We start from the raw sequence: 14,887 nt of genomic DNA, 5'->3' as shown, positions 1-14,887 counted from the left end.
AAAAACATTCATTTTACACATTAAGGAACATCCAAGATTCTTGTCTTATCATTTTTCTTATGAGCATTCCAAGGCCACTCCAAGGCATGTCTTTCAAATTAAAAAAATTCAATTGTTTTAATAAAAAGGAGTATGGAATTGTGTGATTATGCTAGGAACATGTGCACAACTAAAGAGTGATATCTTCAATCATATACTCGAGTATTTTTTAGGTTGACCTAGGAGTACATGTCCCCTTGCAAAGCTAACAACAATTATCTCAATGTATTGTTAAATATCACCATGCCCAAATATTAAAAAGTGTAGAGGAATCAAAGGCAAATATAACAAACAAAGAAATATAGTACATATTGTCAAATAAAATTTGTAGGCACAAGGTCAATTTCATTAGCACAAACTTAACTTTGCACAAGAAAAAAATAATTCTAATCCCAAAGTGAACAATAAACTATCATTATTCCTTTATGATCCTGATGTATTTGAATTCAATGTTATTCTAGATTGCATTCATTCATCAATTATATAGCTAAATAAACTTTTTTTTGATTTATTTTTACATTTAATTGTTGCAAGTATTAAAAGAAAACATGCCCAAAAATTATAACACATTAAATTAATTTAGATTAATTATATTTATGTGTATACACATGATATTGTATTAGCCTATATTATAGTTAAGGAGGGTTTGCTTTCCTTAATATTTTGGGTGAACCCGATCTATACCACCCAACCTAGTTTTCCGTTAGGGATTATTTTCACCCACGTTAGGGTTTTAAGATATTATACAAATCATTTATCATATAGTTTTGATCTTTATATGTTTCTATAATTTAATCCAGGTTTGGTCATAAATGATGATTTATCTTTTAGCCTACCCTCCCACCCTACATTGTTCTACATAGAGCCTCTTAGAATTTGTTTCTTGCTTGATTTGCATTCACTTATATTAGGTTTTGACATGTTTCTATCTAAAATGATGGGAAATGAAATCCTAGCCTAGAGATATAAACTAAAATCCATTTCCAAACTTTTTCATTGGGTAACTACCAATTAGGATCAACTTTAATCTTATAGAAAATTTGAGCACTAGGATTGATTGTTCCCTCTTGAATGTTGATGATTGGAGAATGATTTAGATATGAAAATACAAGAAAATAGGTAAAAAGATACAAAACTAACAATAATCAGCATAGACAAAGAGCTACATAACTAGTAATCAAAATGTAACCTTAGATCTGGAATTGAGATGTAGAAAGCAACTTGTCACTAAAATCAAAGTCTAGAAGTGTCGGTCTATAAACTAAGGTGCCCTAGACCCAAGGGTGCCTTCGCCAACTAAGAACTGTGGATTTTGGATTAAGATACTCTATAGATCATCCTCCCAAAATTTCAGCAAAAAATATCAGACTATGGAGTGATGCTCCATAGACTAGGGGTTTTCTCTTGTTATAAATATGGATTCTATGTCTCATTTTGCACTCTATGAATTTGCAACTCTCCATAACTTGAACATAAAAAAGAAGGAAAAATATGTGTTGTACATAGGAGTTTGCTTGAGTCAAAACCTAGGTAGGAATTAACCTCCACTATTGCTATGATTGATTTAAAAAAATATATTACCCTTAATATCCTAACAGAGGATAAATCTGAAGTGAAATGTTGAAATGATAAGATTATAACTCAAGGTTGATAATGGTAGTGATGCAATTCTCTTTGGATAAGTCCAAGTGTTGATGCAATAACATGATAAATCATATTAAAATCCATCATGAAAACATACTTGAAGATAGCATGATGTAGCTTGATGCTCCTTATATATACTCATATATGCTCTTGAAGGAAGGAATACTCGTTATTGAATTGGAATGATAAAAATTGATATATTTTAAAATGAATTAGAGATGATGGCTTTATATAGGGTTATCAAGGTATTTTCACATTAGGTTATCTTCCAATGCTCATATTAAAATATCAAAATTTGATCACAAATAGTGAGAACTGGCAAACTGGCATGTTCAAATTTGGGTCCATTTTCAAAGGACTGTGGTGTAAGGCACCCTAGCCCACTAGGACTATGGTGTTAGGTGCCATAGTCCACCTAGAAAAGGGAAAACTACATTTGGTTATAGAGTGCCTAGGATAAATACATTGGATCTATTGGCAATAGAAAGGAAGGAAAACTAAGAGGGTGGGCGAATCAGTTTTCAACTAATTAAACAAATTAAGCACAATCTTAGATCTGAGCAATTGCAACAAAAACAAAGATAACGGCAACACACATAACACCAATATTTTTTTATGTGGAAAACTCAGTTAAAGGAAAAACCATGGTGGAAACCTACCCACAATGAGATGATACTCTGCAGTAGTATGTGTAAATATTACAATGGGGAATGCACATGCATTCAGACACACTGCCTAGAGCTCATTGCTCAAATTGCAATGACCCAGAAGGCTACAACCCTCAGGGAAGGTTCACTACCTTACAAAGATGATCAAACTACAATTCAGTAAAGATGAACTGCAAAAATAGCATCTTTTAATGTCTGATGGAAATTTCGATTAAGCTCATATGTCTGCCCTTCACCAATCTCTACTCAATACACCACACCAAAAGATGAACTCACTCAATCGCACTTACACCACTCTCTAATAATGAAAACTCAACTACTACCAAATTCCATGAATATTACACCCATTAAATACAAATCATCAACCTTGACTACAAGGTCGCCCAAACCCTTAACACATAATTACAAAATTACAACACACGATACATAAATCAACCACCAGACCAATACAATGTCACAAACAATATCGCATGGACCTAAATCAACTCCTCAATCATGCACCACCACCAGAAATCTTACCAAGATCAACCGCAACACATTACACCACCAAAATACTGCATAACACGAAGAATATCACCGGACCCATAAGGTCATCAAGAACATGCACAATGATCAATGTGGACCGTCAGGAAACAAATCAAACATGATTAGGAAACACCAACAAGCACATTAGAACATCTGCACCAACACCACTTATTCAAATCTTCATCGATTGGAACACTAACACTCAAGAACACTTAACAATAGCAACTCAGACAAAAAGATAGCTTGCAGAGCATCAAATCATGAACCATCTAAAATGAAGATACACACGAACATCCCAAACACTCTCCCAAATCTGCAACACAAGATATGATCATACTGAAGCACAATGAATCAAACACCATAACACTGCAATAGTGAACACTGAAAATGAATCTCCGTACCGAAATGCTCAACTCGATCAAATCATCACATAGAATCATAAAATCAATAAAGAATGAAGTATCTCTAGTTGATTCAGCATCCTAAACAAATAAACCAACTAGATCAACTCACTACAATCACCAAATCACCAAAATATTTCTTTGCAACACCAAAACACAAGAATATGTTGACATCAATGACAACAACATATCCTAGCAGCAGGAATATCCAACAATCTCCCCCTTTGGCATTGATGGCAATATATGAATGTGAAAAATAATCAATGCAAAGAAATAAATCAACACCATCAAACTCCAACAAACTCCTCCTAAGATCATGCACACAAAGCTCCAAAGATAAGGCAGTTTTTCACATGCTTCCCTCCCCCTTTGACAACAATGCCAAAGACATAAATTGATCAAGCTTCTCTCCCCAAACCAGATAAACTCTAACCCTTAGGATAAACTCACAACTTTGAACGACACACTGACTAGTCCAACTGAGTAGCAAAACCAACTCATCAACCTGGATAAAAAGATAAGACTATGAAGTCCACCGGATTGATGCATCTTCATGCACCTAGTTCTCATTAGGAGGGGAAGAGACCCCTAACTTGTCTCTCAAATACACAAATGTATCTGCAAGAAAAAGCTTAGTGAAAATATCTGCAATTTGATCCTTTGTAGATGCATACTCCAGTTTAACTTCTTCATCACTGACTTTCTCCCTCAAGAAATGATAATTAATTGATATATGCTTTGTTTTAGAATGCAATACCGGATTCTTAGAAATATTAATAGCACTTGAATTGTCACAGTAAATAATAGTAGGCTCATCATACATAGCTCATTAGTCTTTCAACAACTGCTTCATCCAAACTACCTGAGTACAGTTGCTAGCAGTAGCAACGTATTCAGTTTCATTAGTACATAGAGATATAGCATCTTGTTTCTTGCTTGCCCATGAAACCAACTTCTTCCCCAAAAAGAAAGCTCCACAAGTAGTGCTCTTTCGGTCATCTACATCACCTTCCCAATCAACATTAATATAAGCACATTACATGAAATCATCATTCTTCAGATACCACAACCCATAATCAACAATTCCTTTCAAATATCTAAAAAATCTTCTTCACAGCAGTAACATGAGTCTCTTTAGGATCATCTTGAAATCTGGCACAAAGACATACAACATGCATGATATCTAGTCTAGTCTAAGTTAGGTACAGTAGTCAACCAACCATAGATCTGTACAAGGTCTAATTAACTTTTTGAGATTCATCTTGCTTAGACAACTTGCATCCAGTCACCATAGGAGTTCCAACAAGTTTAGAATCAGCTAACCCAAATTTCTTCAACAGTTCCTTCACATACTTAGATTGGGAAATGAAAATACCTGTACCGGTCTGAGTAATATGCAATCCTAAGAAGAATTCCATCTCACCTATCAAAGACATCTCAAATTCCTTTTGCATATCATCAGCAAACTTCATACTCAAATCATCATCTCCTCCAAAAATAATGTCATCCACAAATACTTCAACAATCAAAATATTATCATTCTCAACCTTAAAGTATAAGTTACTATCAGCAGTACCTTTACAAAATCCCAACTTCATCAAATACTTATCTAATCTTGCATACCAGACTCTAGAGACTTTCTTTAGTCTATACAATGCTTTTCAATCTACATACCATGTCTCCTTCATCTGATAATTAAAATCATTTTGGTTGCTCAATGTAGATTTCATCCTCAAGATCACCATTCAAAAAGGTTGACTTGACATCCATCTAATATACTTTGAAATTCTTGTAAGCAGCAATCTAACCGCTTCAATTCTATCTACAAGAGCAAAAGTTTCCTCATAATCAATACCTATCATCTGATAACATCTCTTACATACCAATCTTGTTTTATTTCTTACCACTTCACTGGCTTCATTCAGTTTATTCTAGAACACCCATTTAGTACCAATTACATTCTTGTTTTTAGGTCTCGAAACAAGCTCCCAATTGTTGTTCTTCTCAATATGATTCAACTCTTCCTCCATATCTTTTATCTGATTCTCATCCTTACATGCTTCAGCAACATCTTTAGGTTCAATCTTAGAAATTGGGATGTCTCTTCGGCAGCAAGTCTTCTCCTAGTCATCACACCTTTATTCTTATCACCAATAATGTGATTCTCAGAATGAGTCAATTTCACATACCTCAGAGTCTTCTGATTATTTTGATTCGCGGGCTCTTGAACTTCTTCACCGGCAGCAGCAATATCTGGATTAACTGTCTCTATCGGATCATTTTGCTTCAAGATCTCAATCTGTGCAGGCTTAGAAATAATATCATGATCATCAATCATATATCCACATTCTCTAATATGTTTCCCAAATTCATCATCCTTCACATTTTCACTTTCCACTATCTTCTTCAACCTCTTATCGTATCATTGGTAGGCCTTTCTCTTAGTAGGGTATCCCAAGAAGATTACTCCATCACATCTTGCATCAAAATTTCCTATATCCTCATCTCTTTTGATATAACATTTTCTTCCCAAAACTTTGAAATATCTAACTCTAGGAACATGACCAAACCATAGATCATAAAGAGTCTTACTGGAATCACCCTTGATATGCACCCAATTGAATGTGTAAACAGAAGTGCTAACAGCTTATTTCCAAAAGGTTTGCACAACATTTCCTTCAATCAACATCATTCTAGCAGCATCCAAGATTCTTTTTTTCTTTTTTTCAACAACTCCATTTTGTAGAGGGGTCCTAGGAGTCGATAATTATCTTCTAATTCCATTCCTCTCACAAAATGTATCAAACTCACCAAACATGAATTCTCCTCCTCTATCAGATCTCAGACACTTTAGCTTCAACCCTATCTTAGTCTCCACCTTTTCTTTGAATATATTGAACTTCTCCAGTGATTCTGATTTCTCCCTTAGAAAAGTCACCCACATTATTCTAAAGTAGTTATCAATCAGCAACATGAAACACCTTTCACCCTGCATGATTCTCACTCTTGTAGGACCACTCAAGTCAGTATGCACAAGATCTAACAGTCCATTAGATGTATACATTTTACTCTTAAATAATGTTTTTGTTCAAGCTTTCCCAACTGACATTCATTACATACTGGATTAGAGGGCTTCACAATCTTAGGAAAATCTCTAATAGCTTGAGTAGAACTTATCCTTATCATACAGTCAAAACTAATATGACAAATCCTTTTATGCCACAACAAAATTTTATCAATCTGAGCAATCAAATAACTTTTCTCACCAGCATTCAAGTGAAATATATTACCTTTAGTCTTAGTCCCTTTTGTAATCTCTATATTATATGCATTTAGCATCTTGCATTTACTATTCATGAATTGCAAATCATATCCCTTGTCAACCATTTGTCCAACACTCAAAATATTATGCTTTAAACCTTCAACATATAAGACATCATCAGTATTATTCTTACCATCAAAAGATATAGAACCTCTACCACGAATCACACAAGCTTTATCATCTTCAAACCTCACTATGCCACCATCATACCTTTCCATATTCACAAATTTACTTTTATCACCTATCATATGATGTGAACAACCATTGTCAATTATCCATTCATCTTTCTCTTCAATCTTAGTAGCCAAATATTTCTCCTCAACAATGGATCTTGTAGGATTCACTGTTACTGAATCATCTTCCTTGATAGCAATAAATACAAATTCATCTTCTGAATTTCCATTGTTTGATTCCTCATTTATCACACCTTCATCAACAACATAATAACATCTCTTCTTATTTTTGTACTTCTCGTAGGGCTTGTAGGGCTTATCATACTTATCATGCTTCTCATATTTATCATTTTTATCAAACCTAGACATTCTTTCAGGACACCTATTTTATACACCTAAAAAATGGTCTGAAGATAATTAATTAAATACACAGTTATTTAATTGATCCCCTTTCCCAATTAATTGAATTCACAAGCAATTTGATTAATTTCCCTATTCATCTACTAGTAAATAAGTCTAATTGATTTATTTATATAGTTCATTCAATAATCCCCCTTTGATTAATTAATTCTAAATTAATTAATTCCCTTCATTTTAATCAATTCTTCTAATTCCTAATTAAGATTAACAAACTAAAATTTGTTGAGATTAATTACTATTCTCCTAATATTTGAATTTCTAAATTCAAAAATGAGCACAAGGCTCATAACTTCTAACCACCTAGCCTAACCATCCTCTAACCTAACCCATTCTATCTAATCTTGGGTTTAACTAACCCTATCCTATCTTGCACATCTTAACCTCTTTTATCCTAACCTCTTATGGGTTGGATATTCTCTCTTTGAGACACATGGCACTTTTGCCACATGCCTTCTCATGAGAAAGGTTCCTTGACACTTGTCACCACAGAGATGACAGATGTCCCTTCCTCCAACCTCTTGTCTACTTTCCTCAATCTTAACCCTTGATATCTTCAGATCGAATCTGGACCGTCGATTCATGTCACCTCAGCTTTGGCCTTGGAATTCCTATAAATACCCCTCATTTTGGAGCAATAAAGATCCCTTGCATTCTAGATTTTAGCATCATTACTATAGGCATTTTTATCTCAATTATCTAGCATAATTAGCATTTTTAATTAATCATGCATTTCATATCATTTGCATAATCATGAGTTGCCACTTTGGAGGTCATTGCTCCGTTGAGAGCCAACAATCCAACACCTTCAAGGTCCTCAAGAATAGAGGAATATGGGACATCTCAAAGGAGCTTTTGGTTTGCTTTTCTTTAGCTTTCAATTTGCTTTATAATTTCATTTATATTGTCTCATCTATGTGTATGCTTGCTTTCATTGAATCACATTTTTAGCATCACATTAATTAGCGCCCACTATGGGGCCTAGCCCCTTTGATCTTTAACAAGTTTGCTTACAGGAAATCTCATTGGCAGGTTGATTATCTCTTTCAGCACATAGATTAGCTCTTTCAGGTTCTAGATTCACGTTCATAGTCTCTGTTGTAGCATTATGACACCTCAAATTGTGTTTATGGGAGATTTTTCAACTCTATTTTTTATGTTTTTCTGCACTTTAGCATTTTTCAATCTCTGTCTTAGTATTTCTGGTATGTCTTGCAGCATTCCTAGTCTGCATGGTAGTGTTCTCGGTCAGTTTGGCAACGTTATCAATCATTTTGGCAACGTTCTCGGTCAATTTGGCAATGTTCCTGTGTTTAGAACAACGTTATTGGTCAATTTGATAGCGTTCTTGGTTAATTTGATGGCATTCTTTCTTAATTTGATAGCATTCTTCATTTTTAATTAATTGTTCTAATGTTGTATTCTGCATTTCTCATTTTTGCATCTGGACTGTCATTTTCCCAAAGCTAATTTGCAGTTTGTTAGTTTTGTAGATACCTATTTCGGTGTGAAAGACTAGAGTTATAAACCATTTCGCCACCAAAGATTGCAATATAAACTACTAACTTTGTTTGTAGCCGTAAGATTTTGTACTTGTTTTTGATAAATTAGGCACATAGACTAATTACAATGGAAATGAACAAAAATGTCTTATGTGTTTTTGATGATAGGCGAGTATGCTCTCACCTTTCTTAGGTGATCAGAAAGCTAGACTCATCATTTATTTTCAATAGTGTGTATCTTTAGTGGGCCTGCCCTCCCGAGAAGCCCATAAGGTCAGTGAGAGGGGAACGACCCAAGTGGGAATGGCTAACACCAAGTTCTCCAACCCACTATAAAATAAACATGATTTGATGAAAATCAAGTCAATGGCAGTGCTCGAGAATAGCTCTCCTCCATACCTTCGGGTATATCAAACCTTGGTTTTCAAGGCTGGGAGACCTCTTAATTGAGTCTATACCCCAACACGCCGAATGGATCCCTTACTAGATCCAATTAAAATTAGAAGCTACCCGATTTACCTCCAAACATTATTAAATTCTTAGTGCGTGGAAGGGGAAGAATCTCTCCTAAAGAAACTCACCATATGTCTCTCTTGAGCGTATGTGCAAACTCCCCTTTTCGGACCTTATTGCTAGGCTCATAACAGAACTCCACTAGCTCTCGCAAAGGAAAAAACATGGGCGCCCTTTAGGGGGTGACAAGGCTATGTGAGCTGACAAGGTATCCATTATGGGCTAAGAACTAATAATGAAGCCAATCTCCTGAGGATAGACCGAATGATGTGTTTTCAATTGTTCAAAACCTGTGAAAACTTGGACTTTCTTTAAAGCTTCTTGAACATACACTTTATGTGTCCTTTGGGACAAAAATACAATCTAAATTTTCTATTTGTAATTCAGGTCAAGATATCATCCATTGAAATATAAAAAAAATTGCAAACTCAAACTTCAAATTGTCAAATTTACAAGTTTCACAGCAAATTATCTCTCTCGGTCCAAATAGTAGCTCTCTCGGTCCAAACAGTAGCTCTCACAGTCCAAGCAGTAGCTCTCTTGAACCAAACAGTAGCTCTCTCGATCCAAATAGTAGTTGTCTCAGTCCAAACAGTAGCTCTCTCAATCCAAACAGCCTCAGTCCAAACAGTAGCTCTCTCGGTCCAAATAGTAACTCTCTCGGTCCAAACAGTAGCTCTCTAAATCAAAACAGTAGCTCTCACGGTCCAAACATCAACTCTCTTGGTACGAATGTTAGCTTTCTCATATTTCAACATTAACTCTCCAAGCTTGAGCTTGCTAGGTATAAACACCCATTTTCTCAGTCTACGCATCAACTCTTGGTGTCAAAACAACCATTGTCTAAGTTCCAATATCGTTATTTTAAACTTCAGAGTTCTTGGTCCAAACAGTGGCTCTCTTAGTCTAAATAGCAGCTCTCTTGGTCTAAACATCATCTCTTCTGGTCCAAATGTCAGCTCTCTTTGTCTAAACTATAGCTCTTTTGGTTTGAATATCAATTTGCTCATATTTTAACACTAGATCTCCCAATTTGCACTTGCTAGGTCAAAACATCAGTTGTCTGAGTCTTCAAATCAAATAGGCGGGTCCAAATAACAATCTCCTAAGTCCAAACACCCAATTTGTTGAGTCTAAACATCATTGTTTTGAACTTTAGAGTCACTGCATTGCAGAATAACATTTTTGGTATGTCCCTCAGTATTCTTGGTCAGGTTGTCAGCATTTATGGTCAGTATAGCAGTGTTTTTGGTTAGTATAGCAACATTTTTTGGTCAATATAGCAGTGTTTTTGGTTAGTATAGCAGCGTTTCTGGTCATTTTGTCAACGTTTCTGCTAATTTTGTCAGCATTTATGGTCAGTTTGTCAACGTTTCTAGTAAACTGCACAAAAATCAAAAAATAAAAATAACCCATTTCTCAGACAGTCAAACATAGATATTAGGTCATCTTCTCGGGTCACTCAGTCAGGTTATCTTCTGTCAAAAGAGATTCAAATCTAGACACACAAAGGTTCTCAAGTATTCATCTCCAACAAGTTCAAGATCTAACATCTCAAAGTGCATCATCACATTTTTCTTTGATAAACTGATCATTTAAACATAGTTTCTCATCAAGATTTATCATCCTTTATCATGAAACTACAATGCTTGATCATATTAACCTCGTTCTCTATCATAGGATATATCGTTCCTATCTAACTTGGTCATATCAAAAATCACAAAATTTGCACTCCAAACTAAGATCGAAAAACTTGCAAACTCATAAATACTTGAATGACCATTTCAAGTCTTGTCAATCTATCATATTTACCCCAACAATTAATCACTTATTGAGACACATTATAGAAAATTGAAACCTCACAAAACATTTAGAACACGTGTATGCCCATTTTAACCAGGGCTCACAGATGAAAGATCAAAGAAACAGAAATAAAAACACTTGAAATTGTAGAAGATCATGAGGAAATGGCACAAGGAAATAAAATACAAGGAGATATAACTTATCAACACATTAGAGAAATCCAACAAGATCGTAAATTTGATAAATTCATGGAGAAAATATTGGAAGGTGAAAAAGAAAATTACTTCCTAATGTTAGCAAAATCTGGTGCTAAACTTCCCCAAGATTTTGATGTAAACAATTTAAGACAAAGGAAAGATCAAGTGACACTTATAATGACAATGAACAAAATGAATAAATTTTCAATTGCAAAAAGGATGACACAAGAATTCTTGATGATACAAGAACTCATGAGGGCACACAAAGAACTAATGATGACACAAGAAGGAATTATGATGACACAAGAACTCATGAGGACACACAAATAATTAATAAGGACACAAGAAGGAATCGTGATGATACAAGAAGGGAGCATGATCACACAAGAACTCATGATGATACAAGGAGAAACTGTGTTGATGATCCTCTCTTATCTCTCATGCAACAGATACAAACTCTTCAAACGCAAATTCAAGATATACAAAAGGGAACTACTAAGAAGTATTCGCTTCAGGAAATTTGTCCTTTTCCATTTGACAGAAGTCTCAACATGATACATTTTCCTCAAAATTTTGAAACTCCTAGAAATGACAAATATAATGGAAGAACCGATCCCCAAGATCATATAAGAGAATTTTGCACGATGAGCATGGAATTTGCACATGAGGACACATACTTAATGAGGTTATTTCCAAAGAGCTTAAGTGGACAAGCTATGCAATGGTTCTCGAAGTGATCTGAGTTGACTGATATTTTTGGGAGATGTCATTTCCATGATTGCTTTAACTTTAGCTAGATCTACTTCTATACCTCTAGCTGAAACAATGTATCCCAATAGCTTACCTGAAGTGACACCAAAGGCACATTTCTTAGGATTGAGCCTTAGCTTGTATTGTTCTAACCTATAAAAGATCTTTTCCAATATTTCTAGATGTTCCTCTATGTCGTATGATTTTGCCAATATGTCATCTACATAATCTTCCATGAATGTATACATCATGTCATGGAATATTGTTGTCATGGCTCTTTGATATGTAGCACCTGCATTCTTTAGTCCAAATGGCATGACATTCCAGCAGAAAGTACCTCATGGACATGTGAAAGTTGTCTTTTCTTTATCTTCTTGAGTTATTTTAATCTGATTATATCCTAAGAAACCGTCCATTAGGGAAAAAATGGAATGTCCAGCAGTTAAATTGAAATTGATATTAATATTAGGCAAAGGAAAGTCATCCTTTGGACATGCATTATTGAGATCTTTGAAGTTTGTGCACACTCTGATACTTTTATCCAGTTTAGAAACAGGAACTATGTTTCATACCTGTTTGCTTCGCCAATAGGAACAATAAATATAGCTAAAGTTTCAACCTGAAGTTTGGACATTCACTTTGTGAATTTATTATCTCCATAATTGAAGTTCATTTGTTTATCAACCCAGGGATGTATTACTTGAAATGGGTTTGCACTATATGTACTAAGTTCCTGCAATAGCTATTCTTCATTACTGCAGCAACAAAACCTATTTGAAATAAGTAAGCAAGAATTATAACAACTGAATGGCTACAGGAAAACTTTGCATTAACATAAAACTTAATTAAAGAACTGCTAACTAAGTCCAAAGCTGACAAACAGGAATTACTATGTTTTCTTTGGCTGCAGGAACAGTCACAGGATCTGTTTCCAGTGGTTGCAGGAACAGTCAATTGCCAGAACGACTAGTGCAGAAGAAAGGGAAACTAAGTTAACAAATGCACAAGAATACTCACCAAGTGGGCCCCCTTGGATGAGTGTATCCAGGCTTCCAAAGATAACTCTAAATACTTAAAATAGCATCACTTTATTCATTGTCTTTCAAAGGTCGATACAACATACAGAATGAAAGAAAGCTAAAAATACTCTACAACTTTATTTCTAAATCTTATGTCTCTCTTCCCCTTCTCTTTCTCTAACCTCTGAGAAGAGGTGCAGACACTTATTTTTAAAAAAAATACAACAACTTCCTACAATCAAGGTCACGCCGATGAAATAAGGTGGAGAACATTTATGACAGAGAACAAATGGAGTTAAGCCACTGAAAAGGTGGATCTCTACTGAACCGCAGCCAAGAATATAGCATGGCGGTATTACAAGATTTGATGTTTACTGAAGATAGACATAAATGAGACTTGCACGCCCTGCTATTTCTTTTTCACTCCTTACGCCCATTATTCTCTTTGTTGTTTGAACTTTTAACCACCCCTTGAATATCTCAAACTACCTTCATGACGTGACACAATAACCGCCACTGTAGCATCTTATTTATTCCTGCAATTAAAAAGTAGAACATACAAGCATACACATATATCTATTTTAATTAATCAAAACACTTATACATTTCACACATGATATCACCTGTGATAATCTGCATGGCAACAGGAATAATTGGCATGGCAACAGAAATAATTGGTCAAGACAAAATAAGATTTAATGAGTTCAGTTAACATCTAGAATGCATATAGTCAAACTCTAATACATCATTACTATCCCATTATATGAATTAAAATATGGTAAAAACTTATGAGCTTTAAGAATAAAAGGAGCTAATATCTCAGCTCATCATGCTCCCCAACTTAATGTCTTGTTGATCCTCCAGCAAGAGGAAAATTTCTGATCCGGGCACTTACTCGCAAGTCACCAATAGTTCCCTGTCATATCCCTCTTGTAGCCAAATTCCAATAAAATCCTTTCATTTTTTCCAGTCTGGCCCATCTAGCTTCTTTTGTGGCCTCCTCATATGCCTTATCTGCAACCCTACATCCCATGAATGGCCACTTAAGGATAGGTGGTTGAAATATCAAGGGTAGTCAGTTATTGCTCTAGGTGGTTGAAATATCAAGGGTAGTCAGTTATTGCTCTTTGCCCTACCCAAATGGATGTATTTAGGAGCTCTTTGTATAGCTACATGAAAATTAGAAAGTGAATGAGGCTCACCTAGTTTTAAGTCTTCTAGAAGATTATTCCAACACTAAACCAGACAGTCCATTGCAGCTGCATTTTCATTTTTAATCAAATATTCATATTCCTGGTATGTTTCCTCTCTTATTGGTAACACCTGGATCCTTACATCAGGTCTTGCTAACAATTCCAGCCAATCATAATAAAGAAGTCATGGATTCTTGGGTTCAGCTCTGAGGGGTAATGGACAGTCAAATTCCAAATTTCTATATGTTTTAGCCTAAGTCCCCATACTGATTTCATTTTGCACCCATGACATTAATTCTTTTATGTGAATGTCACCAATGTATAACAAGGGATTTCACTCACTAACAGAAGTTATAGCATAGTTATGTAAATAGAATTCACATAAAAAATTCTTAACAGTTGTTGGAGAGGTTTGATAAACACTATAAAATTCTTCTGGGGTATCTAAAGAAGGACTAAGGTCTCTAACAATGCGGTTTAGCTTAAAACTTAAATATTGCTCTTTTAGATGCAAAGCATAAACTCTTGGAGGATCCCTACATTGTATCAACTCGGGAACCATACTAGCAATTGTGTCAACTTTAGATTTCAATTCCTCAATCTGATTATCCCTCTTTCCAATTTCTTTTTGTTGTTTATCAATAATTTCATGTAACTTAGCCCTTTCAATCTTCCACTGCTTATAAAATGTAAGTGCAATAGACAAACTAGTGAGAGATGA

This window comes from Cryptomeria japonica, chromosome 7, assembly GCF_030272615.1.
Source record: "Cryptomeria japonica chromosome 7, Sugi_1.0, whole genome shotgun sequence".
NCBI lineage: Eukaryota > Viridiplantae > Streptophyta > Pinopsida > Cupressales > Cupressaceae > Cryptomeria > Cryptomeria japonica.
This window is presented reverse-complemented; position numbering follows the sequence as displayed.